Genomic DNA, 10,754 nt, shown 5'->3' with positions numbered 1-10,754 from the left:
CTGAACAAAATACTTATGTGAAAAGGTTTCAAAAACTCATCATGATGTCATATTGATCAATTGACATCATGAAAATATGCCTAGTTCGGAATATAATGGACTAATTACTGGTGATTTTGTTTTATATGTCAAAGACCCATTATCATTTTATTTGTTGAATATTAGGGGAAGTTGGGGCAATGCCGGAGTTGGGGCAAAGCCGAAATTCGAGATATTTCTAAAACCGTACGACATGGATGCCACGTCTCAGTGATGCTCTGAAGCTTAAGTGACTACAATTATCGCATGTTTGTTACGAGTCGTCATTTGGAATACTTCGGCTGTGAGGGCGCCAAAAGCGTTTTCAAGGTACGTTTCCCTTGTACTACATGTGCCTTTGAAGCTGCATTTCTTACTCATTATGCTACCGTTTGTCTGGCCAATTCGGTCAAGTAATCTTCAGCATGTCTTTGCATAAGTGTGCTGCCTATTCGAAATTTATACAGCACGTTTAAAAGTTATGGGCCTGCAAATGAAAGTATGGCTGGCTGGGGTAATGCCGAAAACGTGCAATTACGCACGTTAACCCGCGCCCCACTGGGGGGGGGGGCTATTTATAGCCCCCCCTCCCGTTTTTCTGCAATAACTTCGGAACCGCTTGACCTATCGACGCCAAACTTTCAGTACCTTAGGCTGCATCAATTTGACACCTTGTGTCAAAATTTGAACTTCGTACCTACAATAGGTCGGCCGGAAATGACGTCAGAGTGACGTCATGTTCGGCCGATTTCGACGCAAAACATTGAACCACGGCAATCGCTCCTAATAGCTCAGTTTTTATGCTAGATCCAATTTCTTTGCATGAGAGGACTCAGAATTGACTGCGCTATCGAACTGCTATCTCGGATTTTCGAAATTTTGAAAATTTCGAAAATTTAATATAATAATCTCCAAAATTTATATTTTTACATTTTTTTTCAAAAAGTTTTTGACTTTTCGAAAAAACCGGAATATATGTGATAGAACGCATTAATATGACTGACTCTAGCAAGTTTTAGCTAAATATCTTCAAAAATGGCCAAGTTTTACGCATTATTGCAAAAAATTCAAAATTATTAATTTTTCAAATCAATTTTTTTCAGCACGTATTTGACATCGTACGCCAATATAAATAGCACCATCGTGTTCCTGAGCTCAAACTGCATCCAATAGACACCTTTTTTGTTGAAAAATTTTAACTTCAAAATTTGACCTTTTTTGACCTGAAAGTGACCTAACATAAGCTAAATTCGACTCAAAATGACCTCAGCTGACACAGACGACATCAAATTCGAAATCTCTGACCTAAATGGACCATAAAACATGTGTCACGTGACTGACGCATGATATAATATTTTCGTGACCTGTGATGACCTGACCTTGACCTGAAAATCAAAGTAGAAGTTTGGTACCCTCAGGGTAGCTAGAGCATCTGTTCCCGAGTGTGTGATCCAAAAATGAGCCTGATCTGACTTGTAAGACGGCGGCCAGAGCCCAAAACGTGATCAAGCCAAAATGCTAATAATTTTTACTTTGACCTGACCTGTGACGTCATCGGTGACCTCGAGGTCAATGAAATTAGGTTTCGCTCGACAGTTTTTCCAGGGCTATCAGACGCCGTTTGAATTTTGACGATCGGCCCAGTAGTTTCGGAGTTAGGAGGGGGGGGGCTATGAATAGCCCCCCCCCCCCAGTAGGGCGTGTTATACGCAGACCCCAGTGGGGCGCGGGTTAAAGCACGCTACGTGGACTTTACTGCTGTAGAATAGCAACGCGTATTTTTAGTCAAACAAATTACACTTTCAGCCGGCACAACGGCCTGTTACCTATAAGGAATGATTTACCTGGCATTTTCTTATTATATCACACAATTATAACTTCCACTGTGCACCAAGCGTCCTCAAGCTCTTAAAACGCGTGTCAGCTTTGATGAATTTTGGATAAAGTTTGAGATAAATTGGCAAAACATCAATGTCGGCATTCCTCGTAGATCATTTAACCCATTTTCGGCTTTCCCCGCAGTCCGGGGCAACGCCGAAAAAGTCAGTTCTTTGATATTTTTAGTTTTTGCGCTTAACGGTATGCGAATTCATCAAATGCGCCTGGTATGTTTGAAAGACAAAAGACTGGCCTCTCGAATGACGCCAACAAGAATAGCTTATGTTCTCTACCTTGCGTGCTACGGGCGTCAGAAAAAAAGTATTCGGCGTTCCCCCAACTTCCCCTATGTTACGGAAAGTCGCCGTAACTTATGAAATTCACATCGTTTTGATAAAGTACATACATATTTACTCAGACACGGAATTATCACAGCATTGTAGCCACAAACAGTTTTCACTTTGTGTTTTCTACACCTGTAGGTAAGTGTACAATGTTTGACCTAGACAAATGCCTGACATTGGTTCAATCACCTTTCCAGCACAAGTTACTACTATTCCAAGTCAACTTCGTGGTGCCATCATCAGGGTGGGCCCAAACACTATTATCCTTCCGGCCGGAGTCGGTGACAGCGAGCTGACGGAGCTGCGGAGCTCACGGGAGACTGTGGAGCGGCTGTCAGTCTCCGCCGCCGACCTCCCGCTACTGAGGGAGCAGCTGCCGGAGTGCCTCCAGCGCCTCAATGTCAGAGGTGAGATACCACGGATCATACATGTAATGCCGGTATAATGGACAATGCACATGGATATACAAATGAACAGGGAGACAGACGGCAAATGGACGAACCGTTCGAATTCAGCCAACATCTTACAGCCTTGTTTGTGTTATATGGTATTGTTAGAGTGATGCAATGCATGCATTTGCATATAGTGTGAGCATCAAGTGCATGCATGAAATATTATTGTAGCAATTATGGTAATTTGAAATGGTTTCATTGCAACCACTGCGAACCATATATTTATGTTGTCTACCTTCCTGATCCGTTACTATACCATGACTGGCTGCCCAGTGCCTAGGCCAATGTGCCTTGCAAAAATCGTAATACTTATGTTGCTCCTATTTGCATATTTACGTATGTATGCTGTTGCTTAAAATATCGTTGTGCAGCCGCTCGGATGTGTTAGTGCTGGCTGTGTCAGTGTCTGACACTCTGGTGTCAGTGGTGCAGCGGGGAGCTGGCGGCAGCTCTGTCCGACTGCAGTCAGCTGACAAAGCTCTGTCCGACAGGGCCGGAGGTGACGGAGCCGAGGTGGCCGGGACGGTCCCCGTGGGGCGGTCTGTCAGTGTCGCTCCAGGGGGTGACTGCCGACACCATCAGTCACCTGGCTGACCTGGGACGGACGGTCAGAGTACTGGAGATATACGGTGAGCAGCGGCAGCACGGACAGGCCGCTGATATACGAGCTCAGTGAATGGCGGACATCGAGTAACGGTGTGCCGGTGTCGCACCTAATGGAGACAGAAGTGATACATAGCCAATGTGCTTTGCGAAATAATGAAGCCAATTGAGCTCCAAAATGGAGGACTGTTCACTCAGTGACATATTCGTTCAGAGTTAGTTGATCATACTCATAACAATTATGTTGCACTGTTCAATGAAGTTCAATGCATTTGCTTAACATTGCATATAGGTATCATATAATAGCACTGTCTTACCATTGTCTACTGTGTCCATAAAACCATGAGAATTATTAGGTGTTTTTTCGTTTTGTCATATATCGACATATATTACAGCTAACTGTTTCTGTCTGTATGTGTGTCTGTGTGTTTTCCAGACTGTCCTGATCTCACGGCCGGCAGCCTGGAGCCCCTCACCAGGTGCCCTGGGCTGGAGCGTCTCACCCTGTCCGGCGGCGTCCCTGACACCGGCAGCCTGGAGCCCCTCTGCCCTAAGCTGCAGGACCTATCAGTCACCGCTGCCGACCTCCCGCTACTGAGGGGGCAGCTGCCGGAGGGTCTCAGACGCCTCAATGTCAGAGGTGAGATACCGCAGGTCACACATGTAATGCCGGTATATGCAAATGGTCAGCGAAGACGGCAAATGGACGAACCAATCAGCCTCAACTAGCAAGTTTCATCGTTAATCGTGTATATTACTCGTATTGTGGTGAGAGGGGGGAGGGGTTCAATGCATGCCCTTCGATAGTAGTCATGCTTGTGGCATATGCGTGCAATACCTATTAGTCTAACTTCACGGGGTGATTTAAAAGTTGAGGTGTACTAGCGATAGTTGCATTGTCACAAGCAGCAAATTTCCGAACAAAAGTAATTAGTCTGGGTTGACGACTGACACTGACAGACTACATAGACAGCGTTCTGACGACGAGTCTGAGCAGACTGCAGGGCCTCGGCTAAGGAAATTTGACTACTGGGGCAAATCGTCAAAGTGTGTTGGCGCCCTGCTGGGGGGGGGGGGGGGAGGTTGAACACCTGCAGTTTTTCCTGTGGTTTTTCGCGGATATCTCAAAAACGGCGGCGCTCCAACATCCATCACTTCTACACGTGTTGTAAAATTTCAGACCAAGGTCATTCAAGATCAGGTCACCAGGTCACTTCAAGTGACCTCACCTCATAAAATGTTTCAATGAATGCCGTAGCTACACCGAGTGACCGATCGCTTTGAAACTTCCAGCGATTGATAAGGGAAACAGCATGTACAAAATTTATATCTCGGAATTTTCATATCGCGGACTTAACCCTATTCCTGGCGGGGGGGGCCTCAGGAGCCCCCCCCCCCTGAGGTTTTTTGGTTATTTCTCCCAAACGCGTTGAGCTAGGAAGCTCAAATTTTCTGACTTTTCCTAAAAGGCTTCTACGCAACATGTCTGAAAATTTTGAGTTGATCTGACCTCAGGTCAGGTCACCAGAGGCGGTTTGGTGACCCTACCTCAGAAAAGTTTGCAATCACGCCAGAGCTAGAGTTTTTGACCGACCAATTTCTTCTTTTCAGGCTTTAGTTAGGGTACCAGTATGTGCAATTTGTATATCTCGGAATTTTGATATCGGTGACCTAAGGTCAGGTCAGTTTCGCGACCTCCCCATTATAAGTCAATGGGGGAAAATCAACTCCCTGTTTTTACCACTAAAACGGGTCGAAATGGCCCAATACACCATACAAGACTTCATATACGATCAACCTTCACTACCTTGAGGTCTGTTTTGCTGTTGGGCAGCTGTGAGGTCATGTGACGTCATCAAAGGTCACCAAAGGTTTTTGGCCAATAACTCCGTACAGAACAAGATACAGACGCGTGGATGGTCTCATTGTGTTCAGCTCGTCAAGACGCATCGAATGATATACATGATGACCTCGAGGTCACGTGACCTGAGGTCAACCTTTGACCTTGACCTTTCGAGGTCAACATATATATCATTCGATGCGGATTGACGAGAGGATCACGATGATGCCCTTAGTTTGTTCCTATCTTGACTAATTCGAAAGTTATTCGAGAAAAACTCTCTCCATATCTAGCGCCGCCATTTTGACTTTTTCGACCCCTGTGACGTCATCTTTGACCTGACCTGAAAATGATCTTCGTAAAAATTGTAGATCTTGACCGTGCGTATCTGATGCCGTTTACCGTTTGTCGCTGCGATGTTTAGTTTTTGAGATCTAAAAGGGGGGCCGAATCGGCCCCCCCGCCAGTTTCTTGTCCCGGCGGAGCCCGCCAGGAATAGGGCTAAGGTCAGCTCAATTTTGCGACCTCTATTATAAGTCAATGGGAAAAAAAATCAAAACCACCTCTTTTGGACGAAAGTCGTTCTAAACACTATAACCCTCGCCCGTATAGGGGGGGGGGTCGAACGGACCCCCCCATGGTTTTTCGCGAATAACTCGCGTAAAAAGCGGCCGATCGCGACGAAACTTTCAGTACCCTCGCGTTAATCAATTTTACACCTACCCTGTAAATTTCATGACCCTGACCCAAATGACCTTTGACCTGCGACCTACTTTTCGAGACCATGTTTGGCCGGAATCGCGATTCGGCGTATGTCGGCTCGCATTAGCCGCGCGTTTGCAGTCTTTTCGTGGTTTCAAGCGTTCAAACATGTGATATGATGTTGCCCCCATGCATTAGGGTGGATGTCAAGGTCACCTGAAGGTCAGGTCAGGTCATTGACATTTGGTGACCTCGGTTCACTTTTTCGAGTTTTACATGTTTCTAGGCCAGTTTTTGGAGCTGAATTCGAATTTAGCAACCATATGAACATTTACGAAGTAGTTTTGGTACCTTCGTAACATGTTACGAAGCTGTCAGAGGCGGTTGACACCTACTAGGAATACCCGGCAGGACCCCTACTGGTTGACCTGACCTGACCTGACCCGACCTGGACTAAATGCCTAAAGACATCATCTGTGATCAAAACTAACATGATATTCGTGATCAGCGCCCCGAAAAACCCTATAGCAGCCACACTTTACGACGTTCTAACAGGTCTCGATTTTCCCGACTTTTAGGTCATTGACCTGACCTGCAAGGTCAACTAATGACCTAGGACCTTAAAATTAGGTATCATCGGCTTCCTCTCGTCACGGGCAGCACGCTCGTTTTTTCCGCGAAGCTCTAGCTCGATCAGGGGCGAAACGGCAAGGGGGGGTCCAACGGACCCCCCCCCCCCCTTATACGTTCGCGGCTGGAAAAACACCAATACGGGCGAGGGATAAAACACTGTACGTGACTTTGACACACTGAACATGAAAATAGCACCCGTGACCCTTGTTTATATGCCTCTGAGGTCATCTCAGTTCACGAATGGTTTATGGTATCTAACAGTTTTTCGCGAATAACTTGAAAGAGGCATGCTAGAGCGATGAAAATGCCTTAGTTGTGTTTGGTTCGACGATGCAGATCGATTGATATGCAACATGACAATTTCCGGTCAGATCATGACCTTACCTGAGGTCGAATTTCCACGTTGACCTTCAAGGTGAAATTGTAGTTAATTTGATGCGTCTTGACGAGAGGAACACGATGTCGGTAAAAGAAAGCTCGTGCAAGGCATGACATCTTCTATTTTGGTAGTTTTTGCCCCTTGCAGGCAAAACCGTTGACGTCAGGTCAAATCTAAGAGAAATAACCAGAAAGCATGCTAATATCATAAAATGGCTATCAAATGCGCTTTTCCGCGGTGCCAGGGCGTATTTTAACATGTTAACTGGGTCGGCAATTGCCGACCCAGTCACGGAGAATGCCGACCCAGTGACAGCCGTTTGCCGACCCAGCTGCCGCCCCCTCTAGGATGCAGCACGCACATGCTGGCTAGGTGCCGTCATTCATAGTGAGGCTGCTGCCCTCCGAAATGATAATGCCGCCTCTTAAAGTGAAGCAGCCGTCTATAGAAAGTGATGATCCCGCAACTCAATGTGACAGTGCCGCCCCTAAATCCGTTAGTAGCCCCACTCAATGTACCTAATGGTGCCGCCCTTCTAAGCATCTGTGGAGCCCCGCAATGTGATGATACCGCCCCTCAAGAAGATGATGCCGCCCCTTTCAGTATCGGTGGCGCCCCTCAATGTGATGGTGCCGCCCTCAAAGTGCCGGTGGCGCCCCTGAATGTGATGGTGCTGCCCGCCAACGAGTCGGTGGCGCCCCTCAAAATGATGCTGCCGCCCCTTAAAGTGTTGGCGCCGCCCCTTATAGTGTCAGTGACGCCCTTCGAAGTGTCGGAGGAACCCACCAATATAATGGTGCCGCCCCTCTAGGTATCCACATTCCACATAGCCCCTCATTGTGATGGAGCCGCCCCTCAAGCAGATGATGCCGCCCCTCAAGAAGATGATGCCGCCCCTGAATGTGATGGTGCTGCCCGCCAACGAGTCGGTGGCGCCCCTCAAAATGATGCTGCCGCCCCTTAAAGTGTTAGTGCCGCCCCTTATAGTGTCAGTGACGCTCTACGGAGTGTCAGAGGAACCCACCAATATAATGGTGCCGCCCCTCCAGGTATCCACATAGCCCCTCATTGTGATGGAGGTGCCCCTCAAGCAGATGATGCCGCCCCTCAAGAAGATGATGCCCCTTTCCCCAAAGATCCCCTTTCAGCACCGGTGGCGCCCCTCAATGTGATGGTGCCTCCCCCAAAGCACCAGTGGCGCCCCTAAATGTTCCTGTCAACGAGTCTGTGCCGGCCTTCAAAATGATGCTGCCGCCCCCTAAAAGTGCTGGTGCCGCCCCTTACAGTGTCAGTGGCGCCCTTCAAAGTTTTGGAGGAACTCATCAATACAATGTTGCCGCCCTCTAACTTTCTGTAGCGTCCCTCCATATACATAATGGTGCCGCTTCTCAAACCATCCGTGGCGCCCCTCAAAGTGATGGTGCCGCCCCTTACAGTGTCGGTGGTGTCTCCTCAAAAGTCAAGGTGCCGCCTCTCAAAGAAATGCTGGTGTCCCTCGAAGTGTCGGAGGCGCTCCTGAATGTCATGTTGCCGCCCCTCAAACCTTCCATAACACCCCTCAACGTCATGGTGCCGCCCCCCAATGTGCTCACGGCGCCCCTTAAATGTGATAGAAGCGCCGGTCAAAGTGATGACTGTGCTCCTGGCAGTATCGGTGGCGCCCCTTATAGTGTCGGTGGCGCCCCGAACAGTATCGGTGGTGCCCCTCAAAGTGATGATGTGTAACGTGCGTCTCTCTCGATTAATTGCTTACTGATGTTTGTCTACGCTAACCGTCGCTTCTATTTTAGTGGGTTTAGGATTAAATAGTTTGTAGTTCGATTTTACCTGCGTGGTGGCCCTATTTCAATTAGGAATTTTCAACGTTCATTACTCCACTGTATCTCTGCCGTGCGGGGCCGACTTTGCCGAGACCCCACACGCCGCTGCGCTGCCGTGCCGCCGCGCCGCCGCCCAGCCGTGGCGCCGCGCCGCCGCCCAAAGCCGGTTCGTCACGGTGTCACGCATGTCCATCTTCTGAGGATTTAGCGGCGCGCGCTATTCAACTATCTCGGCTCTGCCCTGTACTTAACAAAGCTTTAGATCTACCGTTTACATACCTGTCCATCATAGTTTAGTCACACTTAGTCAGTACCGGGTGCGCCTCGGGCAGTGCGCCTCCCACCTCCGACGAGGTAGTGACCAATCGCAAACTGTGTAACCATATATGAAATGCTCTCCTGGCCAATAGTAAGCTGCCACGTAGGTTAGAAGGCTACGCCCTAACGTTAGAGTAGTTCTACTCTGGCCTCCTGGACGGGGGACCAGGGCAGAAGACCCCCGGCGGCCACTGAGGCCAGACGTGTACCTGCATCGGTCTCGACCGACACTGTAGCTGACCACCTCGCTCTGTGTTGTGCTCGACAATACACCTGGACCGGCAGAGCATCTCTTCTGGTAAAGGGCTGACAACAACACCGGCGCGCCCCGCCCTGGGCACGAGAAACCGCCGTGTTACAGATGTCACCCTCAAACAAACGGTGGCGCCCTTCGAAGTATCGGAGTCCCTAAATATCATACCTATTGCCGCCCATTAACGATCTGTAGCGCCCCTCCATATGATGGAGCCGTCCCTTAAAGTATCCGCGGCGGTCCTTAAAGTTACAGTGCCGCCCCTTACAATGTGGTGGCGTCCTCAAAATAAAAGTGATGTTGCCACTCCTCCCCCCCCCCCCGAGTAATGTTGGCGTCTCTTCTTTAAGTATCGGAGGAGCTCCTCATTGTCATTTTGCCCCACATCACTGCGCACATGGCGCCCTTCAATGTAATGGTGCCACCCCCAACGCTCAAAGAGATAATTGCGCTTCTCACAGTGTCGGTGATGCCCGTCAAAGTGGTTTAAGTGCCCTAAAAAAAAGTTGGTGGAGCGCCTCAAAATGATGCTGTCGTCCCTTAGCATATCTGCAACGCCCCCAAAATGATAGTGCCTTCCCTTAACCGGCGCCGGGCTGAGGTTTGAACCCCCTCCCGACCCCTATAACTTGGCTACTGGGCCACGTAGCGACACGCGGTAAGCGGCATTCGAAAGAGTGTCAAAAACTACTTGGGTTAGTTGGTTAACCGTACTTTGGTTAGGTCAAGTCAAATGTCAAATATCAGGTGACCAGAGGTCATCAAAGGTGAAATGTTGGTGAAATCTTGTCTGTTTCAACATTTATTGACAAACTGGCGCATAACTCGGGGAAGAATAGAACTACAGCACCGCGAAAAAAGCGCATTCTATAGCTCGTCAACGTTCCTATAAAGTCCTCAGACTTGACCTAACATCAACGGCTTAACCCGCGCCCCACTGGGGTCTGTGTATAACACGCCCTACTGGGGGGGGGGGGGGCTATTCATAGCCCCCCTCCTAACTCCGAAACTACTGGGCCGATCGTCAAAATTCAAACGGCGTCTGATAGCCCCAGAAAAACTGTCGAGCGAAACCTAATTTCATTGACCTCGAGGTCACCGATGACGTCACAGGTCAGGTCAAAGTAAAAATTATTAGCACTTTGGCTTGTTCACATTTTGGGCTCTGGCCGCCGTCTTACAAGTCAGATCAGGCTCATTTGTGGTTTCCACACTCGTGAACAGATGCTCTAGATACCTTGAGGGTACCAAACTTGTACTTTGATTTTCAGGTCAGGGTCAGGTCATCACAGGTCACGAAAATATTATATCATGCGTCGGTCACGTGACACATGTTTTATGGTCCATTTAGGCCATAGATTTCGAATTTGATGTCGTCTGTGTCATTCAAGGTCATTTTGAGTCGAAATTAGCTTAGGTCAGGTCACTTTCAGGTCAAAAAAGGTCAAATTTTGAAGTTGAAATTTTTCAACAAAAAAGGTGTCTATTGGATGCAGTTTGAGCTCAGGAACACG

Source organism: Amphibalanus amphitrite, unplaced genomic scaffold (genome assembly GCF_019059575.1).
Source record: "Amphibalanus amphitrite isolate SeventyFive unplaced genomic scaffold, NRLGWU_Aamphi_draft 000271F_arrow, whole genome shotgun sequence".
Classification (NCBI taxonomy): Eukaryota; Metazoa; Arthropoda; class Thecostraca; order Balanomorpha; family Balanidae; genus Amphibalanus; species Amphibalanus amphitrite.
This window is presented reverse-complemented; position numbering follows the sequence as displayed.